Below are 26,124 nucleotides of genomic sequence, written 5' to 3'. Positions count from 1 at the left end.
TTGTAAAAAGATTTCTTTTCTTTTGAAAATTCATTCGAAATTTTTTCTTTTGAAATTTCATTGAAAATTCAAATTTTTATTTCATTTCTGGGCTGTTAAAGCAGAGCTCCACAAAACTGTGTTTTTGTATCTAGGCACTCATTTCACTCTCTAGGTAACATTACCGAGAGATAGAACATTTCTCTTCTCAGTGTCTTTCTACTCCCACCTCTCATCCGTACTGTTGGTGATAGTCCCAGAAAGGAATTTTGAACTGACTGGTACCATCATATTTACTAAATGAATACTTACTAAACTTCTGTCTATCAGGCATTGTTTTAGGTACTGGGAATATAACAGTTAACAAAAGAAAGATACTTGATTCATGAATTATAAATGCTAATAGAAGGGAGACCAACAGTTTTTTAAAAGATAAAATACAAGGTTTATCAAATAGTGAACTGGTGAAGTGCAACAAATAAAGCAGATAGAGAGTGATATGGCAAGAGGATTGCAATTTTAAATAAGATGTTGAGGAAATGCTTCACTGATGTGAAGATATTTGAGCAAATACCTGAAGGAGGTGCGAGATAAAGTCCTGAGATTATACGGGGGAAAAAAATCATTTCAAGCCAAGAGAACAGCAGGTACAAAGACCCTAAGGTATGAACCTATGTGCCCATTTGAAGATTATGGGGGATTTCAGTGGGACTGACGTGGACTGATCAAGAAGGAATGTGGAATGAGAAGAAATCAAGAGGTAGCATAGGGCCAGGTCATATTGGGCTCAGTAAGCCACGTAAGGACTTTAGTTTATTCAGTGAATGATATAAGAAACCAAGAGGTGGGAGGTGGTTTGAGCTTAGAGATGAAATGAGCTGACTTACATTTTGCAAATATCATCCTGGCTGCTGGGTTGACTAGAGAAGAGAAATGGCAGAATCAGGACAGCCAGTTGGAGCCACTGTATTAATTCAGCTGAGAGATGGCGGTGGCTGAGACAAAAATGTTAGTGGTGAAGAAAGGAAGGGAGATATTCTGATTGTGGTTACTGAAGGTAGACCCATGGGACTTGCTTTTAAAGTAAATATAGTGTATTTAGTTACTTCAAATGCTACTTCAAATATTTTGGCCTGAGTAACTGGACAGGTGGCAGTGCCATTTACTGAGATTGGTGGGGGAATTAGAAGAGTAGTTTTGAACACGTTAAGTATGAGAGGGCAGTTAGATGGAGCCATCGACTCGGAATTTAATTATTCAAATCTAGAGTTTAGTTTAGGTGCTCAGACAGAAAACATTGATTTCAGAAATGAAAGCCAACAGATGTTATTTAAAGCCGTAGGACTGTAGGAGATGGAGCAACTCAACATTGAGAGCACAGAATTATGAATGAGGATCTGGCAGTGGAGATCGAAAGCAGGGTGAATGAGGTAGAAGGAAAGAAGGGGATTAGAGCAGCCCTGAAGAAGGTGTGTGAAGGTTTGTGAAGGGGAAGAAGGTTTGTCAAGGAGAAGAAGGGAGGGATCAACTGTGTCCAGTGCTGCCGACAGATCTGGGAATTAATCAAAGAATTCGTTGGTTATATTGACAAGAGCCATATCATTGGAATAGTAGTAGCAAAAGCCAGATTGAAGTAGGTTCAAGAGAGAAAGAGAGGATAGGACTTGGAAACAGTAATTATGTTCAACTCTGTGTTGTTTCGTTCTCAGCGAGCACAGGGCAGTGGAGTGGTAGCTCAAATGCAGTGTGTAGGCAAAAGGTACCTTGGGTTTTTATTTTTGTCTCAGTATTTATAAAAATATATATATTTTGGTAGCAGAAACCACAGCTTGTGTAGAAACTATACTTCTGTTTTCCAGTTGAAAGAGAAAATTGATCACACAAGGAACAGATTTATTATTGGATCCATGGCCTTGAATAGTTGAAAAAGGAAAGAAAAAAGTGTTCAAGTAAAGAGGCTGCCTTAGGAACACAGAGAGCCCACTTCTGGGAATGAGGGAAACGTAAGAATTTTGGTTACAGATGCAGCGAGGTACGTAGATGTGATAGTGGGAGCAGAAAAATGGCTTTTTAATTATTTTTTTTAGTGAAGTACAAAGGCAAATCATAAGTTTAGAAGGAGGAGCATGTAGGAAAATTTGGAGGTTTGAGGACAAAGAATAAAATAGTTATCTAGAATGGAGGAGTGAATGAAGCAGGGACATATAACAATTACATGGCTCCACTAAGGGAAAATTTGTGGTTAGTGTCATAAATTTAAAATGAAACCTGTCAGCACGTGTGTGGGTTTTTCCTCTGCAGTGATCAGCCACTTGATTGATGCAACAATCAGGTACATGTAAGCAGGGATTTTCATTAGCGTTGGAATCTTTCAGGTTAAATGTGATGAAAGGTGAGAGGGACAAGCGTGTGATGATGATTGTGGAGGATGGATGGAAACTGGTTTAAAAATAAGAGTGTCATGGAAGGAAAAGTGAAAAGTAGAGAGCAGTAATAGATTGTAAGTCCTGATTCAGTTAAAGAAATGTTGGAATTAAGGTCCTTGAAGGAGCGAAGTGGAAGAGACAGGATGTGGTGGTCTGAGATGAGGTGGTTGAAATTGAGATTGAAATTAAGATTGTAGAGGAACTGAGGTTGTCAATGATAAGCCTAGTGTATAGCCACAGAAATGAATAGCGAAGGTGGGGGGGTGGCACAAAATAATCAGGAGAAAGAAAATTAAAGATCCGGTAAGCCATGGTATTGGAAGGGTCATGTACATGGATATTGAAGTCACCCGAATTAATACTGCAATAGTATTGGAGAGAGTGACCATGAGCCTGGAATGAAAATCTGTAAAGAATGAATTTGAGTAATCCAAAGGTCTAAAGGTGACTGTAGTGAGTAAGGTAGTTGTTAGAAATCTCTGAGGACATAAGATTATGAGATTAAAAACTAGAGGGTTTGGGGAGGAGGGAGAATCTGAAAACAGCAACGAAGACCCAAAGGACACTTACCCTAATTCCAGGAATAAGGAGTTTTGCAGACCAATAATCATGTCTTAAGAGAGCTTCAAGGGAAACAGTATCCTTAGGAGAGAGAGTCCCATGAGAGAAAGAAGGTGCAGGAAACAGACATGAGCTTGATGATACAAAGGATTTTGCTATGGGTGATAACAGGAAATGTATGGAACAATATGAAAATCTGGGGGTGTGGGATGACATGGGCACCTGAGACTGCTGTAGACAGGGATGGAGGGCAGGCTGGTATTTGTCCTCACGTCATCAGAGCAGATGGTGGTGATGAGGCTGTAAGTGCCAGAGAGGACAGAAGGGTGAGCACATCTGGGAATACGCAGAGCTCTGGAGCTCTTAAATTCACAAGACATGAACTTTACATACTAGTACTTGTATGTGATGAACTTATATCTCTGGGTTATTTGTAGAGAAACAGTCAGTTGCATTTTTAGTATTTTTTTTCTTCTGTCTTTCAAAAAATATATTTCCGCTTGACAATCTGGCACTAAGATTTTTATATCTGACTCTAGAATATTTTTCCTCTCATACTCATGTTTCCACTTTCTTATAAAAATGTATTTCATCATTTCACACCATGACCAATTTTTGGAATACAAAGAACCGCAGTAACTGGTTAGATAGTAGCTACAAAAATTTTTCCTTTGTAAAAATTTTTCAGTTTTATTGTGTTTTTTTTTTTCTTAAATCAGTGGAGTGTGGTGGTTCAAAGTGTATGCTTGGGGTAAAGACAGGCCTGATTTGAATCCAGGCTGGGACATGTACCATCTCTGTGACCTTGGATGAGCTTGCCTCAGTTCTCTAATCTGTATAATGGGGACATTGGAAATGCTGAATGAGGCAATGATTGATTATAAAGCACTGAGACAGTGTTGGTACATATTAAGCATAATAACTATCTTATACATACGTACAGCTAAAATTTAGCATTATTTTTACCATGGCTACTAATTGTATAGTACTTTGAACAGTGATGAACTACTAAAAGCAAACTTTCCTTAAAAATTAAGTTGTCAAAATTGCTATTAATTTAGTACACCTCTAATGAAGTGTATATTTTCCAAAATTTCAAGAGTGTAGGTCACCACAGGATAGAGGATCTTGTTCTATTTCTGCAACAAGTTGCACAATTTTGGGAACAAAATTAAAATTTAGTCCTTCCCTTAGTAGGCATGTAAAATATATTTAAAACTTTATTGAAATGTATTTTCCTTTCAGTATCATAAACTTTAAAAATATCTAGAAAGCAGCATTTTTGTTGAATTTCTGAAAGCACAAATATAGTAAAATAGAATGTCTTGGGAAATAAATGTAAAGGAAGAATTGTTCTACTAGTCAAATGCAAAAACTGCCTAGTATTTATAGGCACATTTTCTATAAAAATAACAGAAAATAGTTTCAGCTTGCACATTTCTTCTTTTACTTAGAGCTTTAAAGTTCACTTAAAAATACTTTCATTCTTTAACTTCCAGCCACATTGCCAATTTGGTTGCCACCCCTCCACTATTGTTCCTTTAGACATGCTGCTGTCATTAGACATTTTATTAAATGACACAAAGGTTTGGTCTTTTATGAAAAGATGATAATTAGCTGGACTTCAAAGATAGGCAGAAACCTTCCACATGAAAATGATCCTCACCTCATTGAATAATATGCTTTTTAATTAATGTTCTATTAACTGGCTGACAATACCTCCTAAGCTAATGAACAGGGCTGAATGTAATTCAACATTTATTAAGTAGCCTGCATCCCTATTACAACTCTGGCCCATCTCCCCTTCACATAGGCCAGGGTAGGAATGGGAGAGGGAAGAAGAACAGAAAGCCAGTTACCTCCATCAACCACCTCTCATTTCCCTCAAATGGCACTTATTTTAATTAACAGAGTTAAAATAGTGCAGTAAAAGTCAGCTTATTGAATTTTTAAAACACAGCATCCAGAGGCTGATTGTTCATTATAATGGCACTTACTAAATAAATTCTCTTAATTACTTCACTTTTGGTAGCAAAGACTCAGCAGAAGGCAATGAGGTGCAGCCCCAGTGAGCCAAGGAGCAGCTCCTCATATCAGAGACAGAAAGTCAGGTCAGGAAATCAACCTGATAAGACTTTGCCTGTTAATTTTCCTATTAAGATACTTTTGGTTTTTTTCATGACGTTGTTTTAAAACAGAAAGTCTCCTTATTTTTCACTTTTCTAATTCAGATTTATTTGGAAATAATTATTGTACCTTGTAGTATAGATAACAGAGGGGTCTTGTGTTTGAAGCACTACACTGTTATGAATCAAAGATTTTATTCATCTGTATGGAACCAGATGCATTTTTTCCTCAAATACTAGTGTTTCTATTCTGGTACAAATCTTCATTTTCTGATTCTTCGTTCTCTTTTCTGTTTTGGGGGAGGGCTGCTGAAAGTGTCAAATACATTGGGTTGGTCAAAAGGTTCGTTCGAGTTTTTCCATGACGTATTATGGAAAAACCCGAACGAACCTTTTGGCCAACCCAACACTTATAGGTAACTACAGAGTTCCACATCATTTTGCCTATCACACATTGATAATATGATTGCACTAGTAACGACGGAATTCAAAATCATACATTCTGAAATTTTTTCTAGAGTTCTGAGTATAACTCTATGTCTTAAATATTGCTATGAAAACTGACCTACCATTTGATTAGATGAATTTTGTCAGTTTTCACTAATAAGGATCTGAATATAAGGAGACACAGAATAGTATATCTTATTTTAAGCCTCTTCAGAATCAGTAAATGAAGTTTTAGTTTATTCAGTTTCACAAATTAAGTCATTGCATTCTTGAGAATATGGCTTTATATTTATGACAGATCTGATTTCTGAAAAAGCTTTAAATTATGAAAGAAGGTTTTACATAAACTTTGTCTATTTAAAAGAAAAATATGCATGTGAAATGATAGCTCAAGTGCTGTTGGAAGACATAATGAATCAGACAAAATTCCAGCCTAATATTTATCTGGATAACCCCCTCTGTTCTGTCCTATACCCATTTCTTCATAAGTCAACCAGTGTTCACTGGATTTAGTTATGAGCCATTCTAAAGTCCTTTACCCTTTAAATGTTAAGAATAGCTAAGTAAAAGAAAGCTCAGGAACCGTGTGAAATGGAGGAGGTGGCTGTAAGACCTGTGTACAGAAGGTGGGGAGCTCAGTTAACAGGGTCAGAATTAGTACATACATTTGACTGACTCTGCAAACTCAATCAAATGGACTGGAGCCAAAAATACCAACTGGAGAGAATGGTTTTGGGTACCATTTATACGCTGACAGCTCCCAACTTTGTTGCTAGACTAGGTTTTTCTACTGAGCCTCTCATGTTTCCAATACCTGCTGGATATGTCCACTTCTGTGTCCCACAGATACTTTATCTCAACATGTCCAGAAGTGAAATATGAACTGTAGCCCCCTTAAAGCAAAGTCTTTCTTCCAATTTCTCCTACTTCAATAATGATACTAAATCTATTCAGTTGCTCAAAAAGGAAGACATATTTTTACAACTCCTAGGTATCTCACCACTCACATTCAATCACAAACTTTTATAAAATTTGATACAAAATAGATATCTCAAATCAAGACGGTTCTGTCCACTGCCACCACTTTAGTCTAAGCCATCATCATCTCTAGTCTGGACTGCTGCTGCAAATCCAGAGAGTAGAAACTGAGTGAGAAATGCCAGTTAAGAATTGAAATTGTATGTTGTAAGCCACCCTCTTCTCCAAATACAAAGATAGAGAAATGATTAATAAAATATTGAAAGAATGTAAAAGATGGGGACAAAAACATCATAAACATTTATATGTATCAAAAGGCAAAAGAAACCAAGTGTGAGCAAAGCTTACACCGTGTACATACTGGCCTCTACGTTCAGAATCAGGTGGAGGAAACTGGGAGTTTGGTCTATGGGGCAACAGAAACTAAGTAATCCATGTGAGATAGCCAGAGGTCAGCTCAGTGTTTGAAACCAGGGACTGTAACAGGACTCTCACTCACGTGAAAGAAGAGCCACAGAAGCTGATGCAGACCACTTCCCAGGGCTACAGACGGCTTAGAGTAGCGTGCAGGAATTTCTATAGCCACTAGAAATATGAACCCAAAATAAAGCTAGAAATAAGAAAAAAAAAAAAAAAACAGGTAGGATAAACAAAAATCAAGAATATGTCAGATATTTCAAATTACATGAAATGAAAATGGACTTAATGCTATAGTTAAAAGATAAAGTATGTAAAAATGGATTTTTAAAAATAAATATGTGAATTACTTTATGTCAATATGAGTTATAGCTAGGAGTACAAGTGAACTTCCCAATGTGAATCTGATAAAGGTATTTACAGACAACTATAGCAGACATCACATTTAATGGTAAAATATTACCTTCCTCCAGATGTCAATAACAGACAAGGGTGTTTGCAATCCACATTTCAACATTAATTTTAGCTACAGCAGTGATTCAAGAAAGAACAAAACAACAAAATAAAAGGCATAAGGATTGGAAAGGAAGACCTAAAACTTCTACCAATACAGATGACATGAACGTGTACATAGAAAAATAAAAATATCTAGAGAAAACCTATTGGAACCAACAAATAAATTTAGCAAGCTTATTGAATATAAGGTCAATAGACAAATATCCATTTTGTTTCCATATACTAGCTATAATTAATTATATAATTTAAACTGCTCTATGAGACAATCGAGATATCACAGGTAATATCAAATTCCTAGGGAAAAATTAATTAAAAGCAAGGCATCATGACAAAACAAAACATTATAAAACCAATTTTAAAAGATGGAAATAAATGAAGCAGTGTACAGTATTCATGAATTAAAAGACTAAATACATTATATTTAATGTATTTATATGAAAATGCAAAGGCGCATAAATAGTCAAGATAATACTGAAGTGGAAGAACTTGGAGAACATGCATTACCAGGTAACAGTACGTATTATTATAAATTAAAAGAATTAATACGGTGTGATATTGATGCAAAAAGAGACAAAACAGGCCAAGAAAACAAATTATAGAGATCCCAGAAACAGACCTATTTATCTGTAAGTAAAAATAAGAAGAAATTATATATCTGTGGTGGAATACCATTGATCAATGGAAATATATGGACAACTATATATATACATATATATATATATATATATACACACACACATATATATATATACATATACATATATATGTATGTGTGTGTGTGTGTGTGTGTGTGTATATATATATATATATATATATATATATATATAAAAATATTGCCCCCACCACAGGAGAAAGACGACTTTCATTCTTTCAAGAAAATGTACCGTTGATTTGAGTCTTCTCCCTTTTTTTCTTGATGAGTCTGGCTAATGGTTTATCAATTTTGTTTATCTTCTCAAAGAACCAGCTTTTAGTTTTATTGATCTTTGCTATCGTTTCCTTCATTTCTTTTTCCTTTTTTCCTTCTGCTAACTTTGGGGTTTTTCCACTAAGATCAGGAACACGACAAGGTTGCCCACTCTCACCACTCTTATTCAACATAGTTCTGGAAGTTTTAGCCACAGCAATCAGAGAAGAAAAGGAAATAAAAGGAATCCAAATCGGAAAAGAAGAAGTAAAGCTGTCACTGTTTGCAGATGACATGATCCTATACATAGAGAATCCTAAAGATGCTACCAGAAAACTACTAGAGCTAATCAATGAATTTGGTAAAGTAGCAGGATACAAAATTAATGCACAGAAATCTCTTGCATTCCTATACACTAATGATGAAAAATCTGAAAGTGAAATCAAGAAAACACTCCCATTTACCATTGCAACAAAAAGAAGAAAATATCTAGGAATAAACCTACCTAAGGAGACAAAAGACCTGTATGCAGAAAATTATAAGACACTGATGAAAGAAATTAAAGATGATACAAATAGATGGAGAGATATACCATGTTCTTGGATTGGAAGAATCAACATTGTGAAAATGACTCTACTACCCAAAGTAATCTACAGATTCAATGCAATCCCTATCAAACTACCACTGGCATTTTTCACAGAACTAGAACAAAAAAATTCACAATTTGTATGGAAACACAAAAGACCCCGAATAGCCAAAGCAATCTTGAGAACGAAAAACGGAGCTGGAGGAATCAGGCTCCCTGACTTCAGACTATACTAAAAAGCGACAGTAATCAAGACAGTATGGTACTGGTACAAAAACAGAAATATAGATCGATGGAACAGGATAGAAAGCCCAGAGATAAACCCACGCACATATGGTCACCTTATCTTTGATAAAGGTGGCAGGGATGTACAGTGGAGAAAGGACAGCCTCTTCAATAAGTAGTGCTGGGAAAACTGGACAGGTACATGTAAAAGTATGAGATTAGATCACTCCCTAACACCATACACAAAAATAAGCTCAAAATGGATTAAAGACCTAAAAATGTAAGGCCAGAAACTATCAAACTCTTAGAGGAAAACACAGGCAGAACACTCTATGACATAAATCACAGCAAGATCCTTTTTAACCCACCTCCTAGAGAAATGGAAATAAAAACAAAAATAAACAAATGGGACCTAATGAAACTTCAAAGCTTTTGCACAGCAAAGGAAACCATAAACAAGACCAAAAGACAACCCTCAGCATGGGAGAAAATATTTTCAAATGAAGCAACTGACAAAGGATTAATCTCGGAAATTTACAAGCAGCTCATGCAGCTCAATAACAGAAAACAAACAACCCAATCCAAAAATGGGCAGAAGACCTAAATAGACGTTTTTCCAAAGAAGATACACAGACTGCCAACAAACACATGAAAGAATGCTCAACATCATTAATCATTAGAGAAATGCAAATCAAAACTACAATGAGATATCATCTCACACCAGTCAGAATGGCCATCATCAAAAAATCTAGAAACAATAAATGCTAGAGAGGGTGTGGAGAAAAGGGAACACTCTTGCACTGCTGGTGGGAATGTGAATTGTTACAGCCACTATGGAAAACAGTATGGAGGTTCGTTAAAAAACTAAAAATAGAACTACCATACAACCCAGCAATCCCAGTACTGGGCATATACCCTGAGAAAACCTTAATTCAAAAAGAGTCATGTACCACAATGTTCATTGCAGCTCTATTTACAGTAGCCCGGAGATGGAAACAACCTAAGTGTCCATCATCCAATGAATGGATAAAGAAGATGTGGCACATATATAGATATAGAATGGAATATTACTCAGCCATGAAAAGAAACGAAATTGAGCAATTTGTAATGAGGTGGATAGACCTAGAGTCTGTCATACAGAGTAAAGTAAGTCAGAAAGAGAGACAAACACTGTATGCTAACACATATATATGGAATTTGAGGGAAAAAAAAGTCATGAAGAATCTAGTGGTAAGACAGGAATAAAGACACAGACCTACTAGAGAATGGACTTGAGGATATGGTGAGTGGGAAGGGTAAGCTGTGACAAAGCGCGAGAGAGGCATGGACATATATACACACTACCAAACGTAAGGTAGATAGCTAGTGGGAAGCAGCCGCATAGCACAGGGAGATCAGCTCGGTGCTTTGTGCCCGCCTGGAGGGGTGGGGTAGGGAGGGTGGGAGGGAGGGAGACGCAAGAGCAAAGACATATGGGAACATATGTATAACTGATTCACTTTGTTATAAAGCAGAAACTAACACACCAATTATACTCCAATAAAGATGTAAAAAAAAAAAAGAAAATGTACCAACAGGTTGAAGGGAGGAGCATGCTGGCCACATCCCTGTCCTGAGCAGGCATCTGAGATGAGACCAGGCCTGACCAGGGCTTGGGAGAAGCTAACGGGGCTCCCTGTGGCACTGGGGGGTGGGCCAGGCCAGCTCAGAAGTGGCACTTTGTTCTGTTAGCACCAGGAACCGCCCGCAGCTGCAGACAGACTCGGAGACAGGACAGTGGGTGGCCCTGCTCTGTCTCCACCTGAGCAGTCTGGGGAGGGGCTGGCGGCAGAAGGCTCCCTGCAGGCAGTCATCTTTGTGTGATTCTCAAATTCACAGCCTAGACTTGGTACCCCAGCCCCCTGTAAACATGAGAATGGGCTCGTGACTGCCAAGCCCCTAAGACAAGATGAGGGTTTGAGATGTGTGGCTGGGCTTCAGGCAGCCCAGGAGCTGCTGGGCTTTCTCCTGCATGAAGAGCTGGTCCCTGGTCCCCCTGCAGGCCACTGTCTTCTAGGCGCTGGTCATGGGGGCAGGAGTTGATCAATGGAAATATATGGACAACTATACATAAAATATTGATCAAAATAAGCAATACATAAAAAAGAATATATCAAGTATGACACTTCACATAATATACAACACAAGTAAAGTTTTAAAAATTATGTAGGGGTACATACAGATATTTTAAGTATATATACATTTTTTTTCAAAAGCAGGGATATAATTACCACGGCAGCCAGTGGTACCTCTATAAAGGATGGAGAGGGTTGTGATCAAAGAGAGGTATCTTGTCTTGAAAAGGACACAAAAATTATTGAACATAAAGGGAAAGATAAACATTTGCTTTAAAACTAATTTTTCTATTAATAGTAAAAAGGAGGTGGGACAAGGTATGAGACATAACTAAAATCTATTTATAAAGTACTCTCACAAATCCATTACAAAAGTACAGACAGCCCAGTTAAAAAAGGTCAAAAGACTTGAACAGGAATTTGATAGAACAATTTGCAAATGGCTTTAAAATATAGGAAAAGATGCTCAGCTTCATTAGTCATCAGTGAAAGGAAATTAAATCCAAAATGAGATTAATATACACATGAAACAATTTGACTAAAAATAAAAACTCTGCTCATACTAAGTGTTGGTGAGAATGTATGTCAACTGGAATTTTCATACATTCCAGATGGGCAAATAGCTGAAACAATTGCTTTGGGAAACTATCATTTTCCACTAGTGTTGAACATAAACAAACCTTACGATCAAGCAATTCCACTGCTAGGTGTATACACTTCAGATGTGTGACACATACACATCAAGAGTCATGTAGAATAATCATACTACTATTAATTGTAATAGCACCAAACTAGAAACAATATAAATGTCCTGTAATTATTAATAGAAAAGTAAATTGTGGGTATAGAACATGATACAGCAAGGACAATGAATGATCTATAGCTACATGCAACATCAAAGATGGATCTTAGGGCTTCCCTGGTGGCGCAGTGGTTAAGAATCTGCCTGCTAATGCAGGGACACGGGTTCGAGCCCTGGTCTGGGAGGATCCCACACATGCTGCAGAGCAACTAGGCCCGTGAGCCACAACTACTGAGCCTGTGCGTCTGGAGCCTGTGCTCCGCAACAAGAGAGGCCGCGATAGTCAGAGGCCCGTGCACCGCGATGAGGAGTGGCCCCTGCTCGCCGCAACCAGAGAAAGCCCTCGCACAGAAATGAAGACCCAACACAGCAAAAATAAATAAATAAATTACTAAACTCCTACCCCCAACATCTTAAAAAAAAAAAAAAAAGATGGATCTTATAAAAATAATGGTGAACAAAAGAAAACATGAAAGAATACATATCAATACTCAGTAAGATAAAATTTTAAAGGGTAAAATCTAATTATCGTATTTAAAGTTAAATGCTTAGGTAGCAACAAATAAAAATAATGTCAGAATAATGAAGATAGCATTTAGCTTTGGAGAAAATGGAGGAGATATTGGTTGTGCAGGGATGGGAGGACTTCTGAGGGACCCCTGCTCAATACTCTGTAATAACCTAAGTGGGAAAAAATTTGAAAAAGAATAGATACATGTGTATATGCATAACTGAATCACTTTGCTGTACACCTGAAACTAACACATGTTTAATCAATTATACTCCAGTATAAAATAAAAAATTTTTAAAATCTCCATGTTACTGTTTCTTATCCTTGGTATTGTTTGTACAGGTATTACCACGATAAATCATTAAGTTATTCATGTTACGCAATTCTATAAATATATACTATTTCAAATTTAACAATATAAAGGTTCAATATCCCCTTCTTGGAAAGATCTAATTAGAACAGACTAAGCCCCGTATTCACACTCTAGTGGCCAAAATGAAGGGCGAGAATTTTCTAACCCTTGCTGACACAGTGGCAATTTGTTATCATTACAAAGGGTCTTGAGATGCTAGGTCACTGGTAATGATATGGGTCACAAACATCATTTTTTAAAATGTGATAGACAAAAATAGGATAAAACGTATGTTATAAAGGTGAGTTTGTTTCAGGAACATGTTTAATTTTTTATATGTATGTGTGTATATAGATTTATCTGCTTAGTAACAAGGGAATATATATTTCTCAACATAGTGTGGGTAAAATTTTTGATCAACATTGCTCATATTGGGTGAGGAGAGAACTACCAATTGAGCTACCAACTGGGCTCACTTCCCTTTGGGAACTAACTTTTAATTCATTTCCTTGAGATGTAGAAACGATAAAGCATTTGTTTTCCTGGCAATAAATTTTATAAGAAATACATATTATTTTAATTTGAAACTCTTCAGTAATATTCTAAGATGGGAAAAATAAATAGTACTGGGTGGAAGAACGTGAAATTTGGAGGATGTTTTCTTATTAATAAGTATCCTTTCTATAACTCTCCAAGCTTGAAATTTTTCAAAAGCCGTATGGATGGGAGTGAACAATTCTAACATGTAAAAGCGGGCAAGAATCTCAAGGATGATGTAGATATAGCTTACAGCAGTATTTCTGGCAATTAATATAAAATCAGCAAAAGCATGGAAGACTGAAAATAATGAGTACACAAGTTATCAGAAATTATCACTTCCAACATGAATTCTGGGCTAAAGGTTCACTGAGTTTTGAAACATTCTACATGAAATTGAATTCTGGAGCTGGGTTGTGGAGAAAAAAAAAAGAAAGGTAACTTGTTTCACTGGTAATGATGATTTTTGGATGGCTCATAAAATTACAGAGCATGTAAGATCTATTTAGTGCTTTTTGATGGCTGGAAATCATGACAGTAACTGGAAGGAAACATAGTCCGAAGGCTGGAAACTTTTCCTTACCTTTTACCTACTCAAATGAAAGAGAACTGAGTAAAAGGTACTCTTTTACTTATTCTCATTTAAGTAGTGAATTATTTTCCTTAGAGGCTAAACTACCTTCACTTTTAAACAGAGGGGACTCCCCATTTCTTATATTTATAGGGAGAGTTACCTCCTATGCCAGGTCCACAGGAGAATGTTGCCAAAAATGGCACAGTCATATTCAAGAGACCATCAGAAAGCAAAAGGGAGTGGAGTCTTTCCAGACTCCAGACACTCCAGAATTTTCATTATGGCAGTCAGTCACTCACAAGTGAATGCCCAAAGTGATGGTGTTTAATGGCATGGATTAAAGACCAGCCTGCACGGTTTGTGAGCTCTGTCTGTGTAGTTGCACAAAACACCACCCAAACTCACTGAGCCCAAGCCTCACAAATTTGATACCTACCAATGAAAGATAATACAAATGACAATTTCTTGTCAAACTCTGTAGAGGATCATGCTTTGTTTATTTTTCCTTCCTTTTAAAAAATGTGCTTAACAGGAGCATTGTGCCCAAATATTTACTCAGTTGTTCACAATTACAGACACTTTCATATATATTGTATCTTTAGATTTAGTCTCAAAATTGCTGGCTAGAAAGTAAGACAAATATTTTTGTATCATTGTATGAAAGAAGAGATAAGGAATTTTTAAAAGGCAAAAAGACCTCAAAAAAAACACAAAACAAACCTTGGGCATGTACAAAAGAGAGTAGATTGCGAATATCTGTTTATGTCTACCCTTGTTAAATCCTTATAAAATGAAAAGAAAGATAAAAAATAATAACTTAGTCAATCTACAGTGGTATTAAAAATGAGGGAGCAGACTTCAGCAGTCAAAAGATTTCAAATTACTCCCAGAGGAAATAAAGTATATAGTGAAGGAATTATACAGCCTACAACACAAAGGAGAACTTTTCAGTGGACTTGGGAGCCATTTATTCTGGTGATAGCAAATGAGTCTCTAACCTCAAAGCTATCAAGTTTCCAGAGTAGGAATGGAGATTGGGTAGAAATAAAAAGGAATAATTCAATAATAATTATTAAATAATATATTTACAAAATTATTTTTATTAATTATTAATGTTTAATTTGCATTTAATTAGTATTAAATAATATATTTAAATATAATTATTATTATTCCTTTACTCAATTATTCCAATTATTATTATTATTATCATCTTACAGGATCGCTGCTTAAATAACCCTCCTACTACTTCTGAAATTTTGAGTAGGCAGCAGAGTGTTTATCCTCAGGCCAAAACATGAGAAATACTCCCTAAAGAAATGGAGAAAAGCTGACTTGGAAGAAATAAACTGCTGGTGTGGATCTTGTCACAGAATAATGCTCTCCTTAATTATAGTGTGAGTGTCATTTAGAAGTAGTCTTATTGCCAAATTCTCAGATACCATCAGGGAATTGCAGCCATCACACTCAAGAGACCCATTGGGTAGCCAGGTATGAACCAGCAGTAAGCCCCAACAAACACATTAGTATGCTGTTGTTTTTAATGTGAGCCAGACTTTTAAGAATAAAAATGAAACAAAAAAGGATAAAGATAATAAAAAAGAGCCATTGAGCATAAAAGATCTAATAATTTGGAGATTGTAAAGGAACATAAAATTTGTATTTTAAGGAAGTTTAAAAGAGGTTGAATACATCTTATGTAAGTAAGTAGCTTATGGAATTCTACTTCTGGAAACAAAGGAATAATTGGTGGGGATTTGCTCTCTCACCATGAATCACTAGGACACTGAATAAAATATACAAAATGACAATGTTCAGTCTTTGGACATCAGGCAGAGCAGAACCGTGATCCCTGTAAGAACAAAACCAATGGAGAATTCAGATTGCCTGAGCTTTCTACCTAAAGACAGTTTCTTGACGAAGGCATAGGCAGGCTGTACCAAGCAAAGGATGGTGGTCTCACTAAGTTGAGGAGAAAAAGCCCAAAGTATTTGAAGAACAGGGTAGCAGAGGAAATGGAGATACATAAAGAACTCAAAAAATCTGTACAAGAGTCACACTGAATCTTTATCTGAATACTTACTGTACATTTGCAGGGAGAAACTCTAAAAGGCAAGACCGGAAAGCACAGACAGAAGTTGTAATCTAGTGTGGCTGGCATTAAGATAGATAATATACATCTGTATCTATAGATAGATATAGATATACATTCAGTGTCTATATTCAGTATCATTGTTCAATATATATAATGTTGCCCTATGCTAGCCGCTTTATATATGGTGTGTGCATATACGTAGAGTTCTCTAAGCAATCCTGTTATGCATTTAGAATTCCAGGTTTGAATTTACTTTTCAGGACTTGATTCAGTGTTGCCAATTTAACTTAGTGAAGAATACAAAAAATGCAGTAGATACCATCAAATACTCAGATACCTGACGTTACAGAGACAAAACATTCCTATGGTTTATGGCATATTTCATTTTTCTCCCAATTGGTTTTAGACTGTGTAACTAGAGTCGTGAATATAGATTTGGTAATCACTGAAACATAAATTCCAGTGGAGCTTGTTTTGTGCCAGTGCTTTTAGGGTTTTTTTTTTTCCTTCTTATTTCATAGTTGGGCATTTTCCCTTCAGCCATATTACAGCCATTGATGGTATCCATGAGGCTCTTAGTGGTACAGTCACATAAGAATGAGAAATCAAGCAGAAGACTGGGAAGCAGGAACACGTAAGCTGTTATTTAACTTTCCCATTGTTCAATTTCAAGAGAGCATTTTCTGAGTAAATAACATGTTGTCTTTTGCTTCCATTACTATACATTTGCGAGTGACTGATGACTTAACAAGTCGGTTTGTGTTCAGTAGCCCACAGAGTGAAATGCACTGTGTTCTGCAGTGATTGGTCTATAGGGGTGTAGAATCCATCTAACTTGACAATAGGTGGTGACCAGTTGTCCTATAAGTTTTCTCCATGGCACTTCTTGTCTAACTTCTTATCTCTAAACCGCTTTATATCTTGTTTGCCCCATGTGTGGTCAGCCATTCTGAATTAGTTTCCTAAGGCGGCTGTAACAAAGAATCACTAGCTGGGAAAGCTAAAAACAACAAAAGTTAATATCTCACAGTTCTGGAGGCTAGAAATTGAGAACAAGGTGTCATCAGGGCTGTGTTTCCTCTGAAAGGTCTAGGGTGGCCGCTGTTCCATGCTTTTCTCTTAGGTTCTGGTATTGCCAGCAATACGTGACACTCCTTGACTCTGGATGCCTCACTCCAGTCTCTGCCTCCATCATCACATGGTCATCTTCTCCCTGTGTTCTCTGTCTTTGTGTCTCACCTCCTCCAAGAGCACCAGTCTTACTGGGTGGAAGGCCTACCATATACCTACATGACATCATATTAACTACATTAGCAATAACCCTACTTCCAAATAAGCTCACTTTCTGAGGTAGTGGGGCTTAGAACTCTAACACGTCTTTGGGGGATATACAGTTTAGCCCATAACACATGCCCAAGAGGAACACATCTGAGGATTTCCTACCAAGACGCCTGAATTATTGAAATATTTCCTATCATGTAATAAACTAAGAGGCTCTCAATTGTAGCAAACCTAGTACATTCAGGTTCAGTATTTCCCATAGCATCAGCCTCAAACTTGTCAAATGGATAGATGCTAAATAAATACATTAATAAATACTTGGGCTTGAGAGCTGGAACTCCCGCAGCTCGGGGTCTCTTCCCTCTGCCGTCACGGAACTGGCCCAGAGCCCGAGGGGAGGGCGGCCTCACTGAGGCTGCCAGCTCTGGAGGGGCCCCGGCGGCCGAAGCCGTGACAGTCGTGCGGACGGCGGGCCAATGAGAAAACAGAGGCCCAGCAAGGTGAAATCCCTCACCCAAGTTGCACCCGTCTCTCCTCCCCACTACATGCTTCATGAAAGCTGGACTCTTCCTGGCTTGATCACTGCTGAATGCCAAACAGGGCCAGGCATCTAGCAGCTGCTCCAAAAATTTTGGTTGACTCCGTGTACATGGAAGGCTCTTGGTACTGCAGCCAGGAATCAGTGCTGTGCCTCTGAGGTGGGAGACCCAACTTCAGGACACTGGTCAACAAGAGACCTCCCAGCTCCACATAATATCAAATGGTGAAAATATCCCAGAGATCTCCATCTCAACACCAGCACCCAACTTCACTCAACGACCAGCAAGCTACAGTGGTGGACACCCTATGCTAAACAACTAGCAAAACAGGAACAAAACCCCACCCATTAGCAGAGAGGCTGCCTAAAATCATAATAAGTCCACAGACACCCCAAAACACACCACCAGACGTGGACCTGCCCACTAGAGAGACAAGATCCAGCCTCATCCACCAGAACACAGGCACTAGTCCCCTCCACCAGGAAGCCTACACAACCCACTGAACCAACCTTAGCCACTGGGGACCGACACCAAAGACAACGGGAACTATGAACCTGCAGCCTGCAAAAAGGAGAGCCCAAACACAGTAAGATAAGCAAAATGAGAAGACAGAAAAACACACAGCAGATGAAGGAGCAAGATAAAAACCTACCAGACCTAACAAATGAAGAAGAAATAGGCAGTCTACCTGAAAAAGAATTCAGAATAATGATAGTAAAGATGATCCAAAATCTTGGAAATAGAATAGACAAAAAGCAAGAAACATTGAACAAGGACCTAGAAGAACTAAAGGTGAAACAAACAACAATGAACAACACAATAAATGAAATGAAAAATACTCTAGATGGGATCAATAGCAGAATAACTGAGGCAGAAGAACGGATAAGTGACCTGGAAGATAAAATAGTGGAAATAACTACTACAGAGCAGAATAAAGAAAAAAGAATGAAAAGAATTGAGGACAGTCTCAGAGACCTCTGGGACAACATTAAATGCACCAACATTCAAATTACAGGGGTTCCAGAAGAAGAAGAGAAAAAGAAAGAGACTGAGAAAATATTTCAAGAGATTATAGATGAAAACTTCCCTAATATGGGAAAGGAAATAGTTAATCAAGTCCAGGAAGCACAGACAGTCCCATACAGGATAAATCCAAGGAGAAATACGCCAAGACACATATTAATCAAACTGTCAAAAATTAAATACAAAGAAAGCATATTAAAAGCAGCAAGGGAAAAACAACAAATAACACACAAGGGAATCCCCATAAGGTTAACAGCTCATCTTTCAGCAGAAACTCTGCAAGCCAGAAGGGTGTAGCAGGACATATTTAAAGTGATGAAGGAGAAAAACCTGCAACCAAGATGACTCTACCCAGCAAGGATCTCATTCAGATTTGATGGAGAAATTAAAAACTTTACAGACAAGCAAAAGTTGAGAGAGTTCAGCACCACCAAACCAGCTTTACAACAAATGCTAAAGGAACTTCTCTAGGCAAGAAACACAAGAGAAGGAAAAGACCCATAATAACGAACCCAAAACAACTTAGAAAATGGGAATAGGAACATACATATCGATAATTACCTTAAATGTAAATGGACTAAATGCTCCCACCAAAAGACACAGATTGGCTGAATGAATACAAAAACAAGACCCATATGAATGCTGTCTACAAGAGACCCACTTCAGACCTAGAGACACATACAGACTGAAAGTAAGGGGATGGAAAAAGATATTCCATGCAAATGGAAACCAAAAGAAAGCCAGAGGAGCAATTCTCGTATCAGACAAAATAGACTTTGAAGTAGACTATTAGAAGAGACAAAGAAGGACACTACATAATGATCAAGGGATCGATCCAAGAAGAAGATATAACAATTGTAAATATTTATGCACCCAACATAGGAGCACCTCCATACATAAGGCAAATACTAACAGCCATAAAAGGGGAAATCGACAGTAACACATTCATAGTAGGGGACTTTAACACCCCACTTTCACCAACGGACAGATCATCCAAAATGAAAATAAATAAGGAAATACAAGCTTTAAATGATACATTAAACAAGATGGACTTAATTGATATTTATAGGACACTCCATTCAAAAACAACAGAATACACATTTTTCTCAAGTGCTCATGGAACATTCTCCAGGATAGATCATATCTTGGGTCACAAATCAAGCCTTGGTAAATTTAAGAAAATTGAAATTGTATCAAGTATCTTTTCCGACCACAGCGCTATGAGACTAGATATCAATTACAGGAAAAGATCTATAAAAAATACAAACACATGGAAGCTAAACAATACACTACTTAATAACGAAGTGATCACTGAAGAAATCAAAGAGGAAATTTAAAAATACCTAGAAAGAAATAACAGTGGAGACACGACGACCCAAAACCTATGGGATGCAACAAAAGCAGTTCTAAGAGGGAAGTTTATAGCAATACAAGCCCACCTTAAGAAACAGGAAACATCTCGAATAAACAACCTAAACTTGCACCTAAAGCAATTAGAGAAAGAAAAACAAAAATACCCCAAAGTTAGCAGAAGGAAAGAAATCATAATGATCAAATCAGAAATAAATGAAAAAGAAATGAAGGAAACTACAGCAAAGATCAATAAAACTAAAAGCTGGTTCTTTGAGAAGATAAACAAAATAGATAAATCACTAGCCAGACTCATCAAGAAAAAAAGGGAGAAGACTCAAATCAATAGAATTAGAAATGAAAAAGGGGAAGTAACAACTGACACTGCAGAAATACAAAAGATCATGAGAGATTACTACAAGCAACTCTATACCAATAAAATGGACAACCTGGGAGACATGGACAAATTCTTAGAAATGCACAACCTGCCAAGACCGAATCAGGAAGAAATAGAAAATATGAACAGACCAATCACAAGCACTGAAATTGAAACTGTGATTAAAAATCTTCCAACAAACAAAAGCCCAAGACCAGATGGCTTCACAGGCGAATTCTATCAAACATTTAGAGAAGAGCTAACACCTATCCTTCTCAAACTCTTCCAAAATATAGCAGAGGGAGGAACACTCCCAAATTCCTTCTACGAGGGCACCATCACCTTGATACCAAAACCAGATAAGGATGTCACAAAGAAAGAAAACTACAAGCCAATATCACTGATGAACATAGATGCAATAATCCTCAACAAAATACTAGCAAACCGAATCCAACAGCACATTAAAAGGATCATACACCAAGATCAAGTGGGGTTTATTCCAGGAATGCAAGGATTCTTCAGTATATGCAAATCTATCAATGTGATAAACCATATTAACAAATTAAAGGAGAAAAACCATATGATCATCTCAATAGATGCAGAGAAAGCTTTCGACAAAATTCAACACCCATTTATGATAAAAACCCTGCAGAAAGTAGGCATAGAGGGAACTTTCCTCAACATAATAAAGGCCATATATGACAAGCCCACAGCCAACATCATCCTCAATGGTGAAAAACTGAAAGCATTTCCACTAAGATCAGGAACAAGACAAGGTTGCCCACTCTCACCACTCTTATTCAACATAGTTTTGGAAGTTTTAGCCACAGCAATCAGAGAAGAAAAGGAAATAAAAGGAATCCAAATCAGAAAAGAAGAAGTAAAGCTGTCACTGTTTGCAGATGCCATGATCCTATACATAGAGAATCCTAAAGATGCTACCAGAAAACTACTAGAGCTAATCAATGAATTTGGTAAAGTAGCAGGATACAAAATTAATGCACAGAAATCTCTTGCATTCTTATACACTAATGATGAAAAATCTGAAAGTGAAATCAAGAAAACACTCCCATTTACCATTGCAACAAAAAGAAGAAAATATCTAGGAATAAACCTACCTAAGGAGACAAAAGACCTGTATGCAGAAAATTATAAGACACTGATGAAAGAAACTAAATATGATACAAATAGATGGAGAGATATACCATGTTCTTGGATTGGAAGAATCAACATATTGAAAATGACTCTACTATCCAAAGCAATCTACAGATTCAATGCAATCCCTATCAAACTACCACTGGCATTTTTCACAGAACTAGAACAAAAAATTTCACAATTTGTATGGAAACACAAAAGACCCCGAATAGCCAAAGCAATTTTGAGAACGAAAATCGGAGCTGGCGGAATCAAGCTCCCTGACTTCAGACTATACTACAAAGGTACAGTAATCAAGACAGTATGGTAGTGGCACAAAAACAGAAGGATAGATCAATGGAACAGGACAGAAAGCCCAGAGATAAACCCACACACATATGGTCACCTTATCTTTGATAAAGGAGGCAGGAATGTACAGTGGAGAAAGGACAGCCTATTCAATAAGTGGTGCTGGGAAAACTGGACAGGTACATGTAAAAGTATGAGATTAGATCACTCCCTAACACCATACACAAAAATAAGCTCAAAATGGATTAAAGACCTAAATGTAAGGCCAGAAACTATCAAACTGTTAGAGGAAAACATAGGCAGAACACTCTATGACATAAATCACAGCAAGATCCTGTCTGACCCACCTCCTAGAGAAATGGAAATAAAAACAAAAATGGGACCTAATGAAACTTCAAAGCTTTTGCACAGCAAAGGAAACCATAAACAAGACCAAAAGACAACCCTCAGAATGGGAGAAAATATTTGCAAATGAAGCAACTGACAAAGGATTAATTTACAAAATTTACAAGCAGCTCAATAATAATAAAACAATCAACCCAATCCAAAAATGGCAGAAGACCTAAATAGACATTTCTCCAAAGAAGACATACAGACCGCCAAGAAACACATGAAAGAAAGCTCGACATCATTAATCATTAGAGAAATGCAAATCAAAACTACAATGAGATATCATCTCACACCAGTCAGAATGGCCATCATCAAAAAAATCTAGAAACAATAAATGCTGAAGAGGGTGTGGAGAAAAGGGAACACTCTTACACTGCTGGTGGGAATGTGAGTTGGTACAGCCACTATGGAAAACAGTATGGAGGTTCCTTAAAAAACTACAAATAGAACTACCATATGACCCAGCAATCCCACTACTGGGCATATACCCTGAGAAAACCATAATTCAAAAAGAATCATGTACCAAAATGTTCATTGCAGCTCTATTTACAATAGCCCGGAGATGGAAACAACCTAAGTGCCCATCATCGGATGAATGGATGAAGAAGATTTGGCACATATATACAATGGAGTATTACTCAGCCATAAAAAGAAACAAAATTGAGCTATTTGTAATGAGGTGGATAGACCGAGAGTCTGTCATACAGAGTGAAGTATGTCAGAAAGAGAAAGACAAATACCGTATGCTAACACATAAATATGGAATTTAAGGGGAAAAAAATGTCATGAAGAACCTAGGGGTGAGACAGGAATAAAGACACAGACCTACTAGAGAATGGACTTGAGGATATGGGGAGGGGGTAGGTTGAGCTGTGACAAAGCGAGAGAGAGGTGTGGACATATATACAGAACCAAAGGTAAGGTAGATAGCTAGTGGGAAGCAGCCGCATAGCACAGGGAGATCAGCTGGGTGCTTTGTGACCGCCTGGAGGGGTGGGATAGGGAGGGTGCGAGGGAGGGCGACAGAAGAGGGAAGAGATATGGGGACATATGTATATGTATAAGTGATTCACTTTGTTATAAAGCAGAAACTAACACACCATTGTAAAGCAATTACACCCCAATAAAAATGTTTAAAAAAATAAATAAATAAAAATAAATTGAGGTGTTATTGGCAGTTAAAAAAAAAAAGATGGGCTTAAAGTGGGGAAAAAAAGAACTCTTTCCTTTTTTGTCATGTGAACACTTTTTTATTTGGGGCATAATTAACATTTAAATAACTCAATTTTCTCTACTCTGCTATTTTAATCAGTGGTGGTTGTCATAGGCAGCATAAATACCTCTTTTGGGATGCAACTCCTTATTTCAGAAAGACATTGCAAAGGTAGATTTATCATAAAAGCTTCACTATATCAGTGCTCATCCTGTTCAAGTTTTTATTGCTAAGCAATTTCTTTTCTTGACATGCCTACAGAAGCTATAATATATCTCCCAGGCAACCAGCCATTTACATAGCTGAGATTATTAAAATAAACCTAGGATTTATCCCATTTTTTAAAAAATGGGTTTAAATTACCCTGAAGATCGATAAAATCTCATGGATAGTAGATAGGTCTTTATTCCTATAATGATTTTACCTACCTGCCTATTCTGGCTTGAAATTCTTGGGGCTGAGGATACATTTATTTGGCAAATGGAAATGAGGCTAAAATGTTTTAGCTACTCAACTTTCTGACATTATCAAATGAACCCAGAATTTATCCTATGTAAAAAAAAAAAAAAAGGTCTAGATTATCATTTGATCTATATAATATCGTGTATAACAGATAGGTTACTATTCCTGCAGTAATCTGGCCTGCCTGCTTACTCTTGCTTGAAATCTCTTTAAGTGGGGACAGGGGTGGAGACTTCTATTACACAGTCAGAAATGAGGCTGACTTCATAATGATGCTGCATGGACTCAAATTCACATTATGGTGTAAGTGAATTGTTTTAGATATCAATACTTCCTTGCAGCAGACTTGAGAGAGGAAGGCACCTTGGGTGACAAGAAGAAATATAGTTCCTATAGTGGGGGTAAGGAACTCTAGTCCTTACCCCCTCTAGTAATTATTCATACTTTCATTAAGAACCCTAGAGATCAGCAACGTAAATATCTTCTTCATTCTAAGTGTTGTGAAATGAATCTAGGGATTTGAATTATTCAGGCAATCGCTCCTCAGAAAGGTTGGGTCTGGATGCATATAGTTAAACATTCAAAACTGAATTCATGATTTTTTCCTTAAAATCAGTTTCCCTTCTATTCCTTCTTTTCAGAGAATAGTGCCATCATTAATCCAGTGCACAAGCCAGAAATCTAGGTAGTATCCTTAACATTGAATTCTTCCTCGCCACCTACATTTAACTGACCAAGAAATGCTGTCTGATATTCTATGAATACCCCTTGAGAGCATCTGCTGCCCTCCCTCCACTATACCACCAGCACCCTCGTCCAAGCTACCATCATACATCAACAATTTCCCATCCCAAGTTGTAAGCACACTGGAATCTCTCCAGTCCAGTCCATTTTTTCATACTGCATTTGTTTATTCATCCATCCATCCATTTACTCATTCAACAAGTATGTGGTGAATACCAACCCAGGGCCAGGCACTGTTCTAAACACTGGGAGATATCAGTGAATAAAACCAAGTACCTGCTGTCACGAAGCTAAATGTTTTAGTGGCAGGAGACAAGCAATAAACAAAGATATAGAGTTATATAAACAAAGAGTTATACAGAAAAAGGAGAGGAGTGGTAAGTGGTATGAAATAAATCAGGGGAAGGAAACAGAACATACCGAGAAAAGCTTTTTTGGTACAATAGTCAGGAAAAGCTTCTCTAATAAGGTGATTTTGAGCAGATACCTAATGAAATTGATGGAACAAGACACCTGAGGGAAGAGCATTCCAGGGAGAGGAAAGAATATGTACAAAAGCACTGAATGTGCTTATTACATTGAAGATCAGCAAGAAAGTAATGTGTTGAAACATCCTGAGTGATAGAGAGTTACTGGTAAGACATTAAATCAGAGCAGGAAGGGTGGCAAAGGGACAGAAGATGCAGGGCTTTCTAGACCACATTACAATCATAGGAACTTATTTTGAGTGAGATGGGGATCCTTCGAAGGAATTTGATCAGAAAATTTACTTAACCTCGTTAAATTTTTGGAAGGTTATTCCAGCTGCTGTGTGGCATAGACTCTGTAGGGGATATTAAGGGTGAAAGAAAAAAGCCAGTTATGGATCTACTGAAGTAGTCCAGAAAAAATGATACTTGCGACTAGAATGGTCATGATGGAGAAGTCAAGGGAGACATATGTTTAATTTATCTTGAAGATGAAGCAGACAAGTTGTGCTGGATATATGACATGTACAGTGTTAGGGAAATAGAGGGCTCAGAAATTACCATCAGGTATTTGGTCTCAACAACTGGGAAGATGACACTACCAGTTATTAAGTTGCTACTGCTGTTTGTTTGGGGGGGGGGGTGGTAGGGGAAAAGGAAAAATCAAGAGATCTGTTTTGGTATGT

General features: G+C 37.3%; 1 long non-coding RNA gene across 1 annotated transcript in view; it reads right to left on the bottom strand.

Annotated features, from left to right (window-relative positions):
• LOC141279272 (uncharacterized) overlaps positions 1 to 26,124 on the bottom strand; it is a 97,026-nt gene that overhangs the window by 18,586 nt on the left and 52,316 nt on the right. Inside the window, exon 3 of the long non-coding RNA XR_012333244.1 lies at positions 3,189 to 3,266. This is a non-coding gene — a long non-coding RNA (uncharacterized lncRNA). The remainder of the gene's footprint in view (positions 1 to 3,188; positions 3,267 to 26,124) is intronic.

This window comes from Tursiops truncatus, chromosome 8 (assembly GCF_011762595.2).
Source record: "Tursiops truncatus isolate mTurTru1 chromosome 8, mTurTru1.mat.Y, whole genome shotgun sequence".
NCBI lineage: Eukaryota > Metazoa > Chordata > Mammalia > Artiodactyla > Delphinidae > Tursiops > Tursiops truncatus.
The sequence above is the reverse complement of the archived record's forward strand: the minus strand, read 5'-3'. Positions and strand labels throughout refer to the sequence as shown.